The 17,784-nt window shown below is 40.6% G+C and overlaps 1 protein-coding gene and 1 long non-coding RNA gene across 6 annotated transcripts in view; one reads left to right on the top strand and one right to left on the bottom strand.

Annotated features, from left to right (window-relative positions):
• Window positions 1-17,784, bottom strand: part of SLC14A2 (solute carrier family 14 member 2) — a 442,799-nt gene that overhangs the window by 249,623 nt on the left and 175,392 nt on the right. The window lies entirely within an intron of this gene.
• Window positions 1-17,784, top strand: part of LOC106972965 (uncharacterized) — a 225,317-nt gene that overhangs the window by 184,731 nt on the left and 22,802 nt on the right. Inside the window, exons 10-11 of the long non-coding RNA XR_008291425.1 lie at window positions 2,823-2,923; window positions 4,759-4,926. This is a non-coding gene — a long non-coding RNA (uncharacterized LOC106972965). The remainder of the gene's footprint in view (window positions 1-2,822; window positions 2,924-4,758; window positions 4,927-17,784) is intronic.

The following is a 17,784-nucleotide window of genomic DNA, read 5'->3' as shown; positions in this document are numbered from 1 at the left end:
CAGTTCTACCTGACCACTCTGCCTATCTAGCAGCCCTGTGAACAGCTGAATTTAAGAACACCACAAAAAATAAGTGAGAAACAGAAGGGCAAGGCCTCCTGGTTCAGACACCTCATAGTATTCTACCATCTTGGGGTTGGCCATTCTGGTTATCCTGGCCATGATCAGCACCTGTGCACCCTTTGACTTTTGTCCCACTTGGATGTGCTTTATCTTACTTTGTACACCCAGAGATTTGGTGTCTTCATGGTAAGGGAATTTAAGGGGACTGAGGACAAGCAAATAATTCTTTGGGGATGGGATTCTGGGCTTATCCTCAAGCTCAAATCTGGTGATTATATCAAATCAAGTTATTATAAAAGTAGGTATGTGAACTCCTGCCCATGAGGGTAGCCTCCACTCTGAGCTGAGAATACAGGTCAAGGTGCTAAGATCAAAGATTGCATTTAAAAGTATGCATTAGAGGGCCTGAAACCTTTCTGTTTTCTCTTTTCAGTTCTAGTTACTGCTAATTTACCCATTATCAGGTCAAAGAGTTATGCAAAAAAAAGCTTAGAACATGGTGACAAAAATACCTGTGGGATGTACATTTATTTCCCAGGATAAAACATTGTTCCATATGGGAAAAATCCCCCCAATATTTTGATTTGCCAAACCTCCTAGCAAAGCTGTCACTCTAGGGATAAGACTGTGGCCTTACTCTGCAATCTTCATTCAGCTGTTCAGCAGTTTGTGCCAGGTGGTGCTTAAGGCAGGAGATGCAATGGCGAACAACAACAAAAATACCTGGCCCTCGCTTTCAGAGGCACACACTCTATTTGGAAAGACAGATACTAATCAAATAAGTGCCAGGATGAAAAAGAAAGGAGTCCTATGGGAGGCTACAGATCTAGTCTTGGTTGGGACTGTATGTGTGCAGGGAGGGGAGCATGTCTCCAGGGAAAGCTTTCTTGAAAAACTGGCCTGGGGTGCCTAGGTGGCTCAGTCAGTTGAGCGTCGACTTCAGCTCAGGTCATGATCTCACAGCTCCTGAGTTCAAGCCCTGTGTCGGGGTCTGTGCTGACAGCTTGGGGCCTAGAGCCTGTTGCGGATACTGTGTCTCCCTCTCTCTGCCTCTAAGCCACTCGCATTCTGTCTCTGTCTCTCTCAAGAATAAATAAACATTAAAAAAAATTAAAAAAAAAAAACAACAAACCTGGCCTTTGCGGGGGGTGAGAGAGGGCAGCCCATGATATCTGTTTTTGTGCCTTACATAGAGTAAATGCTGTGGACCCTTGCACCAGAGGATCCCAGCCAGGTCACCATGCTCATTGGTCTTTGTCTCTCAGTTCAAGCATCTTATCCTCAGGGCAATCTTTATTAACATGTACCCTCCCCCTTACACTGAGTCCCCCTCAGCAGTCTTCCCATATCTCCCAATCAGCCCATACCATTGTGGCAAATGTAAGATGAAGACCTGTCATCTCTGCTAACCAGGACCTAGTGCAGCTTGGGTGTATGCTTGCTGCAGAGTGGACAGATGATCTCCGAGAGAACAGAGATGACATGATTTGCATTGTGGGTGTGGGGAATTGAATCTGTGTTATGGGGAGACTCAAACTTGACTTACACCAAGATAAAGCATCTTTGGCTGGATCAGAGCTCTTAACACAGTGACATTTGGTTTTGAAGCTTGACTATTTTGTTTCTTAAGACTCAGCTGACTGTTTTTCATTTATCCTAATAAAGCATGAATGCTCATTTAAATTAACAACTTTGGGTGAGATTAACAGGTTAAATAGAAAAGTACTGCATAAATTTGCTAATTATATTCCTCTATAGTCAGTGTCTGTTACTTAAGTAAATGACACAGGTGTGTGTGTGTGTGTGTGTGTGTGTGTGTGTGTGTGTGTGTGTAATCAATTCTCAGTATTTGAGGGAGTTATGTTCTAGAAAGTTGCTTCTAATACTGATTTAGTGAATACTGAGTCATTTCTCCTATGGGAAATACAGGGTTAGGTTCCTGAGAGCCTTTGGTCACATTTTTGCCAACCAACCAATATATAACCTTGTTTTATGTGTGTTTCTGTTTAAAGATACCTTATATAATATATATTGTTAATTCACTAACATTTAAGTCATGGCCAGCAGCATGATATCTCTCATGAAAATATATCATATATACCATAACTATATATATAATTCATACCTGAATGAAGCTTATCTAACACATATATTTTCTCTGTAAGGCACACCACAGCCTTTTTGAACTTTAGGAATACTAGACAGGACCTCAGCACTGTGCTGCAGGCCATTTTAAACAAGAAAATCACAAATTAAAAGCACAAAAATGCAAAAAAATGTGTGACATTAAATAAACCACAAAAAGACACTTGTTTGTTGTATGACAGCTGAAACAAAAAGGAAGAATGGCTTCCTGTTCAACTTAGCTGAGAATGTGTGAGTCAGACAACTCAAAGTTTTCACCATTCTGCACAGGTCCTTGAATGACTTTGAAAACACTATGAGTATTGATTTGGGGATTACAAATAAATTTTAGCATGCAGATGAATTTTCAATATGAAATCTGCAAAGAGGGATCCAATATCTATAAAAAAATATATATATATATATAAAATTATATTCTTCTGCACATTATCTGGCATACAGTAAATGTCCAATAAACATTTTTTGAATGAATGAATTAATAAGATTTGCTATTTAATACAGTAAAAATAAAACATTTTGGTTAAGAGAAGGCATTCTTGGTTGACAGTTTGCTTTTTCATTTTGACTGCTTTAAAAATATCGCCCTACTCTCTCCTGCCTTGTTTGGGAAGAAGATCTTGTTGAGATGATCCTTTCTGGTGTCTGTTACTGCATGCTGACCTCAGAGCCCTCAGAGAAGCGTTGGTTAAGAGAGAATTCATGTGCTTTATATGAGGTATGTAATAAAGTATATTTAGTAATAAAGTGCTATTGAACATAATTTAATCCTAGGATAATGTGCCTCATAGATTCCTATAAAGATCATCCCAAACAACCTCACCATGAAAGTTTATCAAATTCACTTAAAGTTAAATAACTTCTCTAGAATATACTGCTCGTGTGGATTTGGGGAGTGGGGATTTGAAGTATAAACAATTATTTACTTAATACTTTTGCCTCTTCATTTCCATCTAGGAAAAGTCCTGAAAATGTTCTTTGGAAAAAAGGGGTGGGTGGAAAGAAAGTTTGTCTTGAAGCTCAGTGAGTCAGGTTTACTTTGAAAGAGGCAATACCACCCTATAAAACTTTAGAATTTTCTTTCTGTTTCATTTCACTACTTTAGTCATAAAAGGGTTTAGTAATTGTTTGTTGAGGGAAGCCTAGGTGGCTCAGTTGGTTGGGTGTCCAACTCTTGATCTTGGAACAGGTCATGGTCTCATGGTTCATGGAATTGAGCCCCATGTCAGGCTTCTGTGCTGACAGCGTGAAGCCTGCTTGGGATTTTTGCTCTCCCTCTCTCTCTCTCTGCCCCTCCCCACCATCACAAATAAATAAACTTAAAAAATAATAGTTTGTTGAGTAAAGAATCATAGGTACCAAAAGGCTTGATGATAAATAGTCTACTCTATATTCAGAAAAATAAAAAGTCAAGAATGAGCATTAAGGTAGGAGGAGAAGAAGGAGAGAAAAGCTGAAAGATGAGGGAGTAGCCACAGGCCCTGACATCACTCCCATAACCAGTTGTCAGTGGCCCTGGTAATGATGATAAAAACAAAAACAGTAGCTCACATACATATTACAGTTTTCAGTCCTCATATAAAATATCTCATTTAGTCCTTATAACAACTTCTTGCAGTTGATCATTTTAAGAGTGACGGGCAGAGAACCAGATGCATTTGTTGACTTCTGGAATCTCATCTCTGGTAGCAGAGTGGAAGTGGGACTTGTGATTCCAAGTCAGTGCTCTTCCACCTGCCCGTGGAGGGCTGTAACTGGAGGGGTTGGAGCTTTGAGCCACATGTTTGGGGAGCAGAAGTCAACAGATACTTCAATGGTTGAGTAACTGAACCACTCCCAGAATCCATTTGGTTAAATTCATAGACTCTCAGAGCATTGGTTAAATAAAATAAATCTTAGGGATAATGTTGTACATCTCTATTTTTCAGATTAGGAAACCAGTCCTAGAGGGGTAAAGTGAATTACACAGTCATAGAACTAGTTGGTAGTAAAGCCTCATGCCTCCAAATTCTGGGTCTTCTTCTGCCAGCCTTATGCTATTTCTACTTTCACTGCACTTTTTCTTCCCCACTGCCAACAGCTGCACAATTTTGAATTTTCCTGATGGAGTTTCAAATACATGGTGTGGGGAAATCCTCTCTGTGGTTCACAGATAAGAATTGTAGACTTCCCCACTGTATTAATTAATGGCCTCATTAATCCACATTTAACTGTTCAATTAAATGTTTAATGTAACGCTTAGAGGTGCCATCAATTACCATGTACGAAGCAACTCTTGGAGATCCTAGCCTGGAAGCTGCTATGTACATGTGCAAAATTACTGTCATTCGGACACACCATGTTATCTCACAGAGCTCTATTCAGGGAAGGTGCGTTACAGCTCTGGTTTAACTCAGGGTGGATTAAATCAGTGCGTTAGAGAAGAATGGAATTAAATGCTTTGCTGTAATGACTCACATCCTCACAAGTACCACTCATTAATTGTAGGTGCTACATGACATGAATGTGCTAGGGGATGGCAAATATAATATTTTGAATGCTTTCCTTTCCCAGAATTACCCCCAGAGAGGGAGAGAGAAATGATCTCAGTGGTGGTTACTGAAAACATATGCCAGCTTGATTTCCCCAGCAATGATATGAACAGTGAAGACTAAAGCATTTGCGCCTTCGTTCGAAGAAAGGCAGCTCAATTTTCACCAAATGTACTTCAGCCTGACCTAGGTAATAATTAAGCAAGCGACGTGGGGAGGTTCATAACTGCAATTGCTTATTATGTGAGCGAAAATGGTAAGATTTGTTTCTGTGGCAGAGTTCCTCTACGTAGGCTCACAGATTAGAGCTTGCAGTTGCCCCTTTGCAAAGCCGCCAGATGTATGTGACGTGTTGTTTGAATGGACAGTGGTGCTGTCTCCCAGCGCCAGGTCTATATCTTGCACTAGCTGAAAGAATACAGGATTTCAAAAGTTTGGATCAGGCAATTAACTCTTGTTGTGGGTGAGTGCAAACATTTTGCTTACTAACTAGTGGTTTAGGTATCGAGGAGACTCAGCTTTTGTGAGAAGAGTCTTTGGAGTGAAAGGTGAGAATAACTGGTACCTGGCTCCTCACAGTCTGCTTCTTTGAAGCCTCATGTATCATGAATTTCCTTCCAAGGTTCTGGGTGGGTCTGCTCAGTGTCAGGACAGGAGGAGATGGGGGGTGGTGTGCGGTGGGAGGAAGAGGCAGGTCCAAACCAGGCAGAGTCCAACAGCAAGGCTCAGCATCCAGAAAAAATTCTTGCTAGAGATAGCATTCAAAGCACCTCTTCTGAATGGACAACTGGGTTAAAATTATGAGGTGGATTCAAATGAAAGGAAAGACATTCAGGAATGAGTCTGAGTTAGGCATGAATGGGGGACCATGAGGTAGAGCCATACATCGTCAAACCTGGTCAAAATCTTTGCAGGCAAGGAGGTTTCCATCTGGGTGTTGGGTGGAGTCAGGGGAATACAGTGGAAGATGAGGAACTTCTAGAATGAAAAGACCCTAACAGTGGGGATGGAAAAGAAGTGGAGAGGCAAGAAAAGTGGATTTTAGAGAACTATTGCTATGTGTTATAATTTGGACCTCAAAGATACCAGTACAGATTAGATATTTTTAATTGGCTTTGGTCATTAAATTTTATTTCTTTGAATAGGACACTGTCCTGAAACAGAACCATACGGTACTAAGGGTTTATTAGGTTATATTTCCCTCCATGTGGAAGAATTAGATGGGATAAATCCTGATACTGACTGCTATTTCAGCAATAAGCACTCTCTGATTTCTTTTTATCTATCTATCTATCTATCTATCTATCTATCTATCTATCTATCTATCTATAAATGTTTATTCATTTGAGAGAGAGAGAGAGAGAGAGCACAAACATGAGCAGGGGAGGGGCAGAGAGAGCGAGAGAGAGGATCCAAAGTGGGCTCTGTGCTGATAGCAGCAAGCCCAATGTAGAGCTCGAACTCACAAACACTGGTTTCATGACCTGAGCCGAAGTCGGTGTTTAACCGACTGAGCCACTCAGGTGCCCCTCTCTGATTTCTTATTGAGGTATACAGGAATTTCTGGATGCCCTGGATTTATCTGGACTCTTCTACTTCAACTCTTTGCTACTTGTATCTCTCCCGGCTTTAGCTTGCTGATGTGTTCTGCTCACTGATGTCCTTCTCCCTATACCTTTTGCATCTCAGAGCTCCAGAGCTGTTTCAACTGTTTTTCTGCCTTTTTTTTCTTGGAACTCTTCCTGCACATCCTCAGATTGCTCTTCTGCCCTGGGGGATATTCTGCAACTTTCCAGACACTTCCATAAAGTGACCTGAGGGCTTATCAGGTAAGTAAGCACACTGTTACCATGGAGTGACAAAATGCCAACTGGAAGAGACATAGATTTTCTGGTCTAAGGTTTTGCAAATTATATGCTAGAGAGCCCTGGAAGTCCCGCACGGAAGTGTCTTGAAGGCTTCTCAGGACAGTGCTGGTGGAAATGAGAATGAGGCTGAGTGGGAAGTCCTCTTCAGCCTCAACCATTACAGCCATGTTTTGTTTTGTTTTTTGGGTTTTTTTTTTTTTTTTTGGTTTATGTATTGGGTTTCTGTGCAAGATTTTGTTCCACTGCTATAAAAATAAGACTGACAAACCTTAATCCATTTGTACTCTTTCTACATGCATAGAAACCAAGGTAAAAATCTAAAGAAATGAATGACCTTACCAAGGAGGCTCAGTTCATCAGTGGCCAGACCAGATAGAAACTTCAGCTTTGGTCTTCTTTCCACTGTACCAGTGGTTGCCACCTGGCTGATCACAGAGACACCTGGAGTCTCTCCTGGGGAGATTCATTCACTAGAAATAGGGCGTATAGTCTGATAACATGTAATCATAAGTTTCCCAGGAGATTCAGACAGATTTGGGAATTACTGCATCATTCCCACTGTCCACCAAGCTTCCCATTCCAGTAAGTATGAAGCACTATAAGAGAGACATCTCCCATTTATGGGAAGAAGGAGGAAAGGGAGGGAACTCAGGAGTTGGCCAAATTCTCTGAGCTCCCAAGACCATAAACTTTCTTACACATCTATGTACTGCACCAGCTTCTGATTCATAGATTAGAATCTAGCCTTATTATTACATAATGCAAAATTAATAATATCATAATACACTTGGCTAATTAAACATGTGTGTATCAGGCATTGTGCTAGATAGTAAGATATACAGATAACAGTGTCATATCTAATGGAGGGAGACAGACAAGTTAATGGACACATATAATTCCAGATTTGGATAGAAAGCAATAAGAGCCCAGATAATGTGAGAACCTCCCAAATTTGGAGGAAGTGAGGGTGTCTTGATGCCTGAACTCAGCCAACCAGATAAAGGAAGGGTCTTTCTAGGCAGCATGAACAGTATGAGCAAAGACACATATGTATGGTAGGGCTACGGGTAGGCAGAAAACTGCAAAAAACTTAGCATGTACAGAGAGGGGAAAAGGGGCTGGTGTCAAAGTGAGAAGTTCTGAGCTTGGAGGAATGGATTTAGCTGGATCATGGAAATCCGTGCCAGCCTTCACCCTCTGGATATAGGGAAGCTACTAAAGCATTGTAAGCAGAGGAATTTGGCAATCAAATTTGATTCATATAAAGTATCCATCCATCCATCCATCCATCTCTGACTGTTTCAAAGGAGGATACAAAGGAGGACAGATAAACCATAGTCCTTACCCAGCATGCAGGGTGAATAATGCTGAGGCCATGAACTAGGTTATGGAGTGTCCAGTAAGTTCCTGCCTGCTCCTGTGTCCAGGGTGCACCCCTGGAACAGACTCCCTGGTCAGCTCACATGAGAAGGAGTGAGCAGCAATGCAGGGAGCTCAGGAATAACCCATTTTAAGGGTTTGAGAGACAACACTATATCCATGGCCCAAAGTTATGGAACACTAATGTCACTTCCAAGCAATTATTACCATTACTAGCTTAAAAGTTAAAAAAAAAAAGATTATGTGATAAACTTAATTTATTATCCTTAGAATTCTATGATAGAATTAATTATTATTATCCAGTTATAGACTGAATTCTGTCTCCCACCCCATTTTTATGTTGAAGCCCTAACCCCTAATGACTATATTTGGAGATAGGGCCTTTAAAGAGGTAATTAAAGTTAAATAAGGTCATAAGGTTGGGGAACTAATCTGATAGGAAGAGGAAAAAACAACAGAGCAAGAGCTTTCTGTGCAACATAAGGGAAAGGCCACGTGAAGACATAGTGAGAAGGTGGCTGTCTGTAAGCCAAGGAGAGAGGCCTCACAGAAACCGAATCAGCTAGCACCCTGAACTTGGACTTCCAGACATTAGAACTGTGAGAAAAAAAGTGTCTGTTGTTTACACCATCTAGTCTGTGATATTTTTTATGGCAGCCCTAGGATATTAATACAACCTGTTAAGGAATACTGAAGTGTCTTATTCATAACAAGAATTTTTTAGAAGCTAGGAGCTGAAGGAAGATCCATCCTAAAAGTGTATGCAGGGGTGGTGAAGCCCCAGATGCCATCCTATCAATGGTTCACACCTATGACAGGAAATTAAATTCTACTTGAGATTAGTTAAATCCTGTTACATCTCCACTGTTCTAGATTTATGCAACAGGTCTGGGTTCTGGTCTCAAGACAGCCACCAAATAGTCTGCAAGTTCCTCTTAAGGATTCAGATTCCTTGTTTGTAAAATGAGGATGTTGGGCAGGGGCAGGTTGGGGGGAGTGGCTGAATTCTAATGATACCCTTAGACAACCAAGGGACAATGATTTTATTATTCTTTTCCTCCTGGCCTCCTAGATAGATATTTCAATACTGACAAGATCTACTGGGACATTCACCAGCTAAACACACCAATGGTATAACAATCTAGAAGTGGCCCACTTGCAATAAACCTGATTGGGGAAAGAAATGGACAATTAATTTCAGGCAAACAATAAAAATGTGTGAAAATTAAAGATGTAGAGAAACTAATAATGACAGCAATGAGGGCTGGCTCTGCCTTTATTAGTGTCTTTTGTGTTCTTTTATGAAACGTCTATTATCGGAGAACTGGCTGATTATTCTCTCATAATTACTTCATACAGAATAATTAAATAAAATGCAGACAATAATCTTTTATAGACATTTACAAAGAGAAACATTTTTATGGGAAGAAAGGAAAGGAGGGGGTGTTAGGTAAGAAAGCTAGAATGTGATTCCTCATTCTTGGGTTTTCATGGGGGTTCTTTGCCAGCTCCTGGCTCTCTGCTAAGACCTCCAAAGGGACTGTAGGCCTCTGTCATAGGTGTTGAGGGCCTAGATCATCACTTCTTTGACTAGAGGGGGGTTTGGCTCCCTGGTACGTAAAGATGTATGGACAGATTTTTTAAAGCAATTCTTGATCCAAATATTCACCTGCTAAACCTTATCCTCTTATATACATCTAGGGATGTCAAGGCAGTTATGATGACAGGCTTTGAAGCTAGAGAGGCCCAGATTCAATTCCCTCTTCTTGAAGCTATACCTTGGGGATCATTACTGATACTTCCTTCTTCCTCACCCATCACATCTAATCTATCACCAGTGGTCTTAGGGAGTCTGTCTCCAAAATATCCCCTAAGTCTTCTACTGTTATGTCTACTGCCACCACCCTAGGCAAACATCTCTCTCTTGGACCACTGCAACAACCTGCATACACCTATCTCTCCTAAAAGTCTTGCCCCTATATAATTATTTCTCCATTAAACAACCAGTGTGATCTTTGAAAAATATAAGGCAGATTAGGTCACTCCTGTAATTTAAAACCCTGTAGGGACTTCCTGTGGCACTTATATGGAAATGTACCAAATCCTTTTGCTGAACTACACAGGCTGGCCTGGTGTAGGCTCATCTGGTTTCTCTGCCCTTGACTTTTTTTCCCCTAGGTAACTCCTACACATTGTTCACATTCTTTAATGAGGACAAGGATTTTCATTTGTTTTGGTCACCTAGCATTGTGCTTACCTTCATTAAGCCAGTATTTTTGAAGGGGTGGGTGGGTTAATAAAGTAAATACATTAAAATACTTATGATATTATATAATAATAAGTGATTGGGAAAAACTAAAGCAAGAATGATGGATAAACTATGGCTAGGTCTGGTGTCAGAGGTCGCTATTTTATATAGGGTAGAAGGGAAGGCCCACGAAGATGAAATTTGAGTAAAGATGTGTAGGAGGCAGGGAGTGAGTCTTGCCATTGAGAAGTCTTCAAAGCAGCAATACCCTAGTTGGTTTGAGCACATCCAGCACCCAGATCTCAGTTTCCAGCTGCCATCATCCACTAAAAAGAACCAGGCATCCTTGGAGGAATGGCTGACTCCAGGGCTGTGGCAGGGAAAGTATAATTCAATGAAGGGCTCAACGAATGACATAACTAGATGAAAAGGACTCAGGAGCCAGATTGAAAGAACTCCTGTTGGCCAAATCTAGGACAAAGCTGAATGTCAAAACAAACAGTGATAGGAATGGATTATGACCCATTGAATGAAGTAGAAATCCATGAGTCAATGTTGATATACATAAATGAATATAAGCATGGGGTGAAATTAAAGCTCTTTGTTACAGGAGAATGCCAACTAATAAATGTAGAAGGAATGAAGGAATTAGGAAATCACCTTTTGTCAATCACAGTAACAGGCAAGAAAGAAACAACAGAGGAGGCTAAAAATAGCGGATGAAACGGGACCATGAAAGAGATTGTTACATTACCTCAAAATATCTACACAAAAAATAGTTATTAAGTACAAAAGGGAAAAATAATTTCATAGTGGGGAAACCTGGAACATGCCATCTTAATTAGGTTACTACAGTACCAACACGACTGGGACAAACTGACACTGCATGCCACCTGAGGGGTGCCAACATGCAGAACAGCATTCATCCTGTGGTTTCCTGCCCAGAATGCATAACATGGGTCAAATCATGAGGAAGGATGCAACCAACCCCAGTTAAGGGACATTGCACAAAACGACTGCCTTGTAATGTTCAAAAAGGTAAAGAGCATGACACTTGAGAACAAACTAAAAGACTGTTCCAGATGGAGGGAAGCTAGAGAGATGTGACTACTGGGTGCAACTCAGCATTCTTTTGCCATAAAGGACATCATCGGAGCTTGACTGGCATAATTGGCTTGATGTGTAGCCTGATTGGCATCTCTGGATGAAGAGTATATAAAACCTCCTTGTACTATTCTCGCAACATTTTTGGTGAGTTTGTTTCAAATAATATGACATTAAAAAAATTTACCCTAAACTTCCATACTTCAAATACTGCTAGGTGACAAGCTTCTTGCAGCATAAATTGCAATTGACTGTGATGCGGCCATGAATGGAGACAAGACAGTCGACTGCCTCAGGTCTGTAGGACCTTTGGGGCCACAGCTGATTGGTGAGTATGAGGAGGAAGAAAAGAATGGAGAGGATGTTGACGGGGTGGCTTTGTCCCTTGGCTCTTACCCTTCACATTTGCAAATTCCTCTGCAGGAGTAGTAGCATAATCAGACCCCTTCTAACTCTAAATGTAAGCTCACCAGTTGTCTTCCTGTGTGGTTGGGAGTGTGTGGGTGGCAGCAAATAGAAGAAAAATCTGAAAAAGTAGAAAAAAATAGATGCAAATGGGGGAAAAAGAAGTTCCATCATAATATATATTCTTCTCCTCCCCTACAGCCCTATCAAACAGAATAATGAAAGGAAAATAAAAAACAAAAATCAGCCACCAGCAGGGAACCTCCCAAGTTCTTTAGTGCCAAAAAAACAACAGAAGCCAAGGAAGTGGCATTTCACCCACATGCACTTCTTGACGATGGACCTCAGCTGGGTCTCCCACGTCTGGGATATTTATGAGGCTCTGGGAAGGTGTTCAGAACTGGAGATAAACTCTAACTCCACCACTCAGAGAAGTGTGATGGCTTCAAAGCCTGTGGGTCGGCCAGCTCCTCCTCTGCTGGTTCAGGTGCTCACAACTTGGGCAGCAGATCCCCCACAGGGGACCTCACCCCGGCTCTGGCATTGCCTCTACTGCTTAAAGCCGAAGGTTCTCCTTAGACTCTGGAGCTCTAGTTTGCTTTGCCAATTTTAGCACAGGGGGCAAGAGCATAAACTCAGAAGCCAGGCTGGGTTCAAATCCTGACTCCAGCCCTTACTGGCTGTGTGAACAGAGGTAGGTTTCTGGACCTCTTTCAGCCTTAGGGTTCTCATGTCAAAATTTAGAGCATTAATAAGACCTACTTCTTGAAATTATTATGAGGATCGAATGAGATGGAACTTAGTCTAATAAGTGAGCATCTACGCTATTTTTTGGCTCTTTAAATATACTTTTTATTGTGGTAAAATATACATAACACAGAATTTAACCATTTTAGAATGTGTAGCTCTGTGGCATTAAGTATGCACACATTGTTATACCATCTGTCCATCTCCAGAACTTCATTAACCTCAGCTGAAACTCTGTCCCCACTCAACAATAGCTCCCCACTCCCTGCTCCACTCAGCCCCTGTCAACCGCCATTCTGCTTTCTGTTTCAGTAAGTTCGACTACTCCTATAAATTCCTGTAAGTGGAGCTGTACAGTCTTTGTCCTTTTGTGTCTGGCTTAGTTCACATAGCATAATGTCTTCAGGTTTGTCCATGTTATAACACGTGTCAGAATTTCATTCCTTTTTAAGGCTGAATAATATTCCACAATATATATAGACAACATTTTGTTTATCTGATCATCTATCAACAAACATGTGGGTTGCTTTCAGCTGTTGGTAAATAATACTGCTACAAACACTGGTACAGAAATATTTGTGCAAGTTCCTGCTTTCAGTTCTTTTGAGCACACTATTGTTTTATAGTAATGTCTGCCCACCCAATCCCTGCTGCTTCATGATAAGAATCTGGCCTGATGCTCAAGACAGCTTGGAAGTGGCATGGTCATTTGCTTTCCCTCAAGAACCTTGGCCTTCATTATCTGATGTTGGTCAAAAGTAAATATCCAGCCTTGATGTCAGCCATACACTCAATGCAAAGAAATCGGAAGAAGAAAGGTTGATGGGGAGGGCTTTGGACTCTGAAGAATTCCTTTAGAATCCTGGTGTGTTATCTTAAAACTCTATGGGCCTTGCCTTATTCACTTAATCTCTATGAGCCTCAGTTTTACTATATGTAAAATGAATTCTGTACATAGAATATCTACTTATTTTTGTGTGTGAAAATTAACAGAAATTATATATGTAAGCTCTTGGCACATAGTAGGTCCTCAGTGAATGCTACTTCCTAAATCCCCCATGAGGATTCATGTCACAAGTAATATCAACTGGCAGGTGATTTATTTGTATCATTATCATCATAATCATCATTACTGCTAATTCTTGAGGGTCTACATGGAACAGGCACTGGAGTAAGTATTTTATCTTTACATAGATTAATTTATTCAATTCTGTAAATATTTCTTTAAAGAGGTAAGTCCTATGGTTATCTCTAATTTACAATTGTGATAACTATGGCTCAGAGGGATTCATTAATTTGTGCAAGGTAGTAAGTGATAGAGCCTGGATTCAAACTAGGCAGGTCAACTCCTGAGCTGTATTCTTTACCTTCCTACTCCACTGCCCCACTAACTAACTTCAATAATAAAAATGATAACAAAATAACATGAATAATAGAAAGTAAAATAAAACAGGAGGAATTCTCACAGTTTGTTGAATGAACATGTATCTAAGTAAATAACTGACCTTAAGGGTATAGGTTAATGAACCACTATAAAGATGGAGAAAAGTCTCTAGTAGAGTCCCACAGGACTCTTCCCTTGACATGATCAGCAGTTTTATTTTATATGAAGTCATAGAAGGAACAATTATACAATCATGTGGCTCTGGGAGGGCCAGCTACTAAGATGTCAAAAAGTTCTCTATATAGATAGATGCAGAACAAACAACATAAAATTTAATAAAAAATATGCAAGGCTAACCTCAGGTAAAAAACAAAACAAAACAAAACTGCACAACTGGAATGTAGATGAAATGACTTGCCAGAAGTTAAATGAGAAAAGATTAAGAATGACTTATTTGGCCAGAAATGCTTCATGCTCTAGTTATGGGATATAGTTGCCAAACATCTAATGTTCCCTGAGGCCTTTCAATTAGTGGTACAGTATCCGGATGAGGAAAATGGGCAAAGGACTTAAATAGCCATTTCTCCATAAAAGATCTAGAATGACCATCAGGTGTATGAAAAGATGCTTAACATCAGTAAACATTTGGGAAATGCAAATGAAAACCAAAATGAGACAGGACTTCACAACTGCTAAGATGACCAATATAAAAAAAATAGATAATATTTTAAAAGTAATTTCTACTTTGACAGTTTGTGATTCTAAATTTAAAATAACTAAAACACTGTGAGTTGAAAAGGATACTACAAACCTCACATATATTTATGGCGAAGCCTGAGGACTTGATTCAGTGTCTCTTAACTTTCAATTTATACACCATTCTAAGAGCATGATTCTTTTACTTCCAATATCTTAAGAAATTATCTGAAATCAAGTAAAGTAAAGTAGCAACTTACATCAGTGGAAAGTGACTCCTGACAGCCTGGTATGCAACAGAACAATGAGAAGAAGTAGGCACAGAAATTTTCAATTCAATGTCATTTGTCCTCGTATAATACTTTGAGCAATGAAAGTATTTTTGCAGCACAGCAAAGCATTTAATGTGCATAATATTTCTGGTTTCATTAACAAGGCAAATGATAAAAGGCTGACTTGCCTTAAGTAGGCAGACTTGAATGGATTAAGATCATCTGAGAGGGGCCCCTGGGTGGCTCAGTCGGTTAAGTGCCAGACTCTTGATTTCAGCTCAGGTCATGATCTCATGGTTTGAGGGTTGGAGCCCTGCATCTGGCTCCATGCTGAAGGTGCAGAGTCTGCTTGGGATTCTGTCTCCCTCTCTCTCTGCCCCTCCCCTGCTTGCTCTCTCTCTCTCTCTCTCAAAATAAACAAATAAACAAACAATAAGAAAAAATTTAAGTAAGACCATCTGAGGTACAGGGTTAAGGATGGGCTAAGAGCCTGGAGCCTTTTAGACCTGAGAGTGGATCCCACCTCTGTCACTTACTAATGGTGAGAACTTGGGTCCCATTTTCTCTTCTGTAAAATAGGGATTATGATACCACAGAGAGCTTTGGGGTCGGAATTCAGCAGGATTATAATGCTTATAAGGTACACGGTCTAGAGCAAGAACTCAGTGAGTACTGGCTGCTGCTCTGGTATGGAGAACTGGCAGAAAAATGGTAGTGTTGTCCATCCAGCCTGCAAATCAGGCCAGAGTAATGCCAGAAAGGGTGGGGAAGAGAGTCAGCCTTATGTTCCCTCAGTCAACCTGGAGAAGGTGAAGTCAGAGTGGATGAACCAGGTCTACTCCTAGTGACTCTCGGGGGCTTCAAGATCCCTCCCACCCTCGTGGGCTATCCAACCTTCAAAAGCTTCTGAGTATTGTCTTGTTTCAGACCTTGGCTTTCCATGATGCACAGAGACAAACTATTGTCACAACCTTTTCTGTAGAAAAAGATGAACTGATGCGTGCTTCCCTGTTAAAGCAGCAAGCGATGTGCCATGTCTCCCAGGAGTGCATACATTTTATAAATTTTTGCAGCAGAGGACAAGGTTTCAATTAGGGGAGTGACTCAAATACCAGCAAAATTTTAGGCATGGGTTGGCAGAAGGGAGCAAGGCATTTTCAGGAGTTTGGGTCTTCCTGGACCCTTTTGAGTTATTTCAAAAATAGGTTAAGATCATATGCATACAAAATTGATCTAAATGTATCAACTTATAAAACTGATACTAACTGATACTATCACATAGGTACAAGGGGAAACATTGAGAGAGGAGAGGCTTTCCAGTCAAAGTGGGTTTTTTTTGTAGAAAGAATGCTAGTGGAGCCAATGAAGAAAAATCTTTCATGCTCTATCTTCACCAAGAATTTACTGCTTTCTTGCAAAGAAAATAAGTTGGTTCACATTATTAGAAAGCAAATGTGCTCTTAAAAAGAAAATAAGTTTAATCCCAACATTTTAAATACTGAACGTTCTAATTGTCTACACATTTTTATTACAAAGTGAGATAGAAAAATTATACACACACATATTTGCATATACATATGTTCAAAGGTTCAGATACAAAGTCTACTGTCACACAAAATGATACCTTATTTCAGTATTTTAGATAAGGGAATTTTTTATGTAAGCATGTTATGTGCCAGTTAAAGCAAATAGTGTATACAATAGCCATTATAGTAGAAGATTTTTAAAAAATTTGTTATTCTACTCTGGCCCATTTTAAGCAGAGCGATTAAATGTATTCTGACATTTTATGGTGAATTCCAGGTCAACACTATGCACACTGATTACCATGCTGTGCTGTGAAAAAACGGTGCTTTCATTGGCCCCAGTAATACCTGGGGCCAGTCATCTGTGTTTTTTCAATCTCCTCCCTAAACATTTAGCAATGAGAATGCATACACATCAAACAAAATTAAAGTCTTAGATACAAAGTGAAAAACCAGCATATTATAGATGAAAAGCATGTGTGTGTGGAGAGGGAGAGGTTGCTGGTGACAGTGTGTCCTGAAGGGGCCAAATGGCCTTGGGTGGCTGTGCTCATTGCGGTTAAGCACAGTGAAGATTTGGGGATTTGGAACCTGCTTTCACTTCTTTCTGTGTGTCCAGGACAATGTATTTACACTCTGATGCTGCCTACCTCATCTGTAAAATGGGCACAGCAATACTGACTGCCTCCCCCTGGTTATCGTGAGCATTCAGTGAACAGTATGGAAGGTCCTCAGCTCAGTGCCTGGCCCCGTTGGCCATTCGTGACAGGTGGCAATTATTATCATTTTCACCCCTGACCAGCCCAGCCAAAATCACATCCCTATTCACACTCACCTCCTAACTCCCTTCCCATTCTCTATATACCCTATTTTATTTGTGCATCTTTTAAAATTACCTGTCTTGGATAATAAAATGTAGGCTCCTTTAGGGTAGGGTTTTCTTTGTTCACTAAGTGCCTGGTGTTTAGCAGGTATAAAGGGAACATTTGTTTAAAAAAAATTTTTTAATGTTGATTTACTATTGAGAGACAGAGAGAGAGAGCATGAGCATGGGAGGGGCAGAGAGAGAGGGAAACACAGAATCCGAAGCAGACTCCAGGCTCTGAGCTGTCAGCACAGAGCCCAACACGGGGCTGGAACCCACGGATTGTGAGATCATGACACCTAACCGACTGAGCCACCCAGGCACCCCAGGAATGTTTGTTTAATAATGAATGAATACAATGGGGCACCTGGGTGGCTCAGTCGGTTAAGCATTCTTCTTCAGCTCAGGTCATGATATTGCAGATCGTTCAAGCCCCGCATCGGGCTCTGTGGTGACAGCTTAGAGCCTGGAGCCTGTTTCAGATTGTGTCTCCCTCTCTCTGCCCCTCCCTCACTCATGCTCTGTCTGTCTCTCTCTCAAAAATAAACATTAA

The sequence above is a fragment of the Acinonyx jubatus genome, chromosome D3, assembly GCF_027475565.1.
Source record: "Acinonyx jubatus isolate Ajub_Pintada_27869175 chromosome D3, VMU_Ajub_asm_v1.0, whole genome shotgun sequence".
NCBI classification, from domain to species: domain Eukaryota; kingdom Metazoa; phylum Chordata; class Mammalia; order Carnivora; family Felidae; genus Acinonyx; species Acinonyx jubatus.
This window is presented reverse-complemented; position numbering and strand designations above follow the sequence as displayed.